At 25.7% G+C, this 4,246-nt stretch overlaps 1 protein-coding gene across 8 annotated transcripts in view; it reads right to left on the reverse strand.

Annotated features, from left to right (window-relative positions):
* The window catches only part of LOC107647161, a 35,644-nt gene that overhangs the window by 29,227 nt on the left and 2,171 nt on the right, over window positions 1–4,246 (reverse strand). For 6 of the 8 annotated variants that reach the window (XM_021104651.1, XM_021104650.1, XM_021104654.1 and 3 more), the window contains exon 1: window positions 100–418. The gene's annotated coding sequence lies outside the window, so the exon portion shown is untranslated. Of the gene's footprint in view, window positions 1–99; window positions 425–4,246 lie in introns of those variants that run through there. The other 2 variants (XM_021104647.1, XM_021104646.1) reach the window with 2 other exon arrangements.

A 4,246-nucleotide genomic window follows, 5' to 3' on the forward strand; every position in this document is an offset into this window, starting at 1 on the left:
AATTTGTTATATATTTTACTTGATTTTCATAAAATTATTAAATTGATTGCATATTTTACTTGATTTTCGTAACATTAAAATTAATAAAATTAGACATACCTAAAGGTAATAAAAATTTACTGGCTCCTTCAAACACCAAGTTGAACACTAACAGCAGCACCACCACTACCAATAGCACGACAACAATATCAACTGCAAATTAAACAACATTGTTACAAATATACCCAAAACTCACAAAAATAATGGAATTGAAAACGCAAAAATAGAAATTGAAAAAATACTAAAGAACTCGTCACTAGGAACACAATAGTGGTCTTAGAACGGCGAACGGAACTCTGACCAGCGAGAAAATAACAGAAGACGGTTGCGGCTAGAGAAAGAATAAGAGTGTAGAGAGAGAGAGAATTCAAAATAGTGGAGAGAGTTGGTGTTTTAATTCTAGGTTTTATTTTTATCACGGATCGTTTCATTAATAAACAATTACCAATGCCTATCGATGACCAAGATAATATTATAAAAGTCATAATTATTTAATTAAAAATTTAATAAATATTAAATTATATTTACTATCGATTAAGTCGTCGGTAATTAATAAAATTTATTTTATTTAAAAAAAATGTTTGAGTCATTAAAGTTTACCTAATATTCAAATTATGTTATTCAAATTATCGACAACCTATAATTGATTATTAAAATTTAATTAATTACTTTACTGACGACTATAGTGTCAATAAGTACGTCGATAATATTAGTACGCACCAATTGCCATTAAGGTGGTGTAAAAATTTATCGAAAATTTGGTCGTCGATAATTAAATTTCTGAAATTAAAAAATCTTAAATGAGGTCCATTTTAGCTTTAGCTTTTTATTGACAGCTCGATAACTTCTGCCTCTAAACGTGCCATCAATATCAAGGGCATGTATGGTAGTATTTGCCGTTTATGCAGAGTAACTCTTCTAGCAATGCCTAAATGATGTGAAATACATACCCAAAGACAATGTTTCACCACCACCAAGACGACCCTCCACCTTCAAGTACAATGGTGTTGATACTAATGAGTAATGATGTGGAATTTCTCTTCGAAGACTATATGTGTAATACTAATTTCTATTTTGTTAACATTATTTTCTGACATTGTTAACAATTTAAATTTGTATTTAGTTTATTTGTTTATATTAAAAATAATTGTAAAAAATATTAACTTGTTAGTAATTAATAAAAAATACTTTAACTCTTTTTTGACTTCTCATTTTTTCCTCTTTAGCCGCTTCTCTCAACAATTTTTCCATTGTTTTGGCCGTCCTAGATGTGGTGTCCTCATGTCGCATTTCCAATTTCTTTCCTTTATCATATTGTTGAGTTTTTCAAAGTTATTGTTGTGTTGGTTTAGATGTTTAGTCATTAATTAGTTATTGTCATTACCTATTATTGGATTTAGCTTCTTGTTATTACTACTGTAAATTTGATAAACTACAATAGTTAGTGTTTTGATTTTTAATTGAATTGTTTATTTATTTAATTTTTCTATTTTGCTATCTATTTGTGTACTTACATATGATAATGATACTTTAGTTGGTGTTATGTTTTAAATTTGTATATTTAAGATTTACATTATAATATATTTATATTTTTGTGGATTTTTTTATATTTTGATATATTATTTTATCAGAATGTAATTATTTTTATTGAACATTTAAATTTGTAAATTAATAGTTAAAGTGATTTAATATTTTACTACATTATATATTTATTGAGTCTATGGCCTATATGAATTTGAGATTTATAAAAGAATAAATTAATTAGAAATATATAGCATGACATAACATATTGATTCATGAATGTAATAATAAAAAGAAAAAGAAAAGGAAAGTGAAACAGTATAACTCATTAAATATCAACATGCATGTGCATCTTATATCAATAATTTCTTCTTCTATAATTAGCAAGAGTGCTTGAAATTCGAAACTTACTCGATAAAGCAGTGAAGGGAAAGCAGAAACAATTTGGCGCCAACAACAAAGTGTTACATAGTAATAGCAGAGCACAGACAAAAAATATAATATATATGATGGATATAGAAAATGATGAAACGGGAAATAGAATGCTTAATTAATGGATGCTTGAAAAGAAACCGGGTTCATCAAGGAATGGAGGTTGTGTATAGTGTGAAAGGAAGATGCGAAGACACACACTTATATAAGTAATTAATTAACGCAAAGAAGATTATGTTAATTAAGTGATTCCGATCCGTTCCATATATCTTAGAGCACGACAGAATGAAGCAAACTATGGCCAAAGAAAACACTTTATGCTCCCACCAATGGGCTTCTTAACTACTCTTCAATTAATGTTTTGTGTGTCATTTTGGATTTCGGATGTCGGTTAATTTTTATATTTGTTTATTTGTGTGAATTGTGCAAATAATCAAATATATATACCCAAAAAGTAATCTTCGACGAAAAGAATTGTATGTATCTGCTCAATGAAAAGGAAAAACCTTAATTCAAGAATGGTATATGAATATTAAAACTTAGTAACATGTGTGTATTTATATATATCATTTTAAATTTAGTAACAAATTATCCAAACCTAACAAAATATGCTTTGGTTCTGGATTAAATTTCGAACTGGATCAGGTCTTAAATACTCCTACCTGCTATTAGACAGGATGAATATATATTTTAAGATTGCTTGATTAGGAGGCTCGACAAATTAGTCTAATTGCTATCCCTTGAACTAGACTAGTTCTCTCTCTTAGGATATTTCATTTAGAACATTTATCTAAAGTGACAAAATTTTATTTTAGTGATGTTATTCTAACTTTAGATCCAATTTAAGTGGCATTTCTACAAGTCAAGATTCGAAATTTATTTTTAATATATATATAATTTGTACGTTAACGATAACATACCATATGTATGTTAATGAGGAAAATTTTTTTTACCAATTCATATCTACATAGTGTGAAATGGATTTGAACATGCGGATTGGGTAAAGTGCGAGTTGAGTCTCAACCCTAGTTGACCAACTCGCATCCTATATATATGAATATATTATAAAAAGATGTTATATGTGGGTATTGAACTAAAAACCTCTCACTTAATGCAAAAAAAATTTATTATTGAGCCAAGATCATCAATAGATAACTTAACACTTTAGTTTATATAAAAATCAATTCTATTTTAGTAATATATAAATACAACATTATATCACGATATTTTATTTGTATTTGTGTTATTAATTTAAGTAAATACTTTTATGAGAATTGAACATTTAATGATTATATTGTTTATAGAACGCTTATGTTATTTGTGAGATGATTGCATTGTCTGTATTGAATTTTTAATTTGCATGTTCATTAGGTTATATAATAACATTGCATATTTATAAAATTTCACGAATAGAATCGAGTACTCATGAATTGACTGCGGATAGAGTTATAATTGAGTTATTCTCAATTCATAGATAAAATAAGATTAAATTTGTAGCAACAAATTTAACTTACTAATAAAATTAGAGTTAAATTCAAACTCTACTTTATTCTGTCTATTATCACCTCAAATGGATTAGAATGATTGATATTTACTCTTTAACTTTTTTTTTTAATTTTTCTCTTTAACCAAACAAAAAAATAATTTTTTTTTAAATTTCTTTCTCTTATTTTTTTTTCTTCAAACAAACAAAGCCTTAGTCTGTTACATTTTCCTTTTAAACTTTAAGAAGAGAATAAGGAAGGAATTAGTTTTTTTTTAACATTTTAAAATATTAAGATTGAGACAACTTTTAATATCTCTAATTAATTACTCTTGAAAGTAAGTATCTTAGTTATTTTGTACTTTAATATTTTAAAAATGTTGTTTTACTCATAATCTTAGGTAGTGTTAATTTTTGTTGCCATCTTTGTTTCAAATGAAATAAACCAGACAAAATATCTCTAAAAAAATTATAAAAACTAATTTTTAGTTAGTCAATATTAATTAATTTTATTTTAGGATTCATAATATAATTTAGAGTCCAAAGTTAAGGATTTATGATTTAGGGTTTATAATATAAGATAAATAAACTAAGTTTTAAAAAAATTGTTGATGTTAACTAAAAAAAAAATTTACCTAACATTACTCGTCTCTAAATTATCGGATTGTGAATAAAAATATCCTATAAATTTGTTAAACACAAAAATACTTTTAAAATATTTTAAAATGCGATAAAATTAAAATATATAATCATTAAATATATATTCTTAAA

Source organism: Arachis ipaensis, chromosome B06, assembly GCF_000816755.2.
Source record: "Arachis ipaensis cultivar K30076 chromosome B06, Araip1.1, whole genome shotgun sequence".
Taxonomy (NCBI): Eukaryota; Viridiplantae; Streptophyta; class Magnoliopsida; order Fabales; family Fabaceae; genus Arachis; species Arachis ipaensis.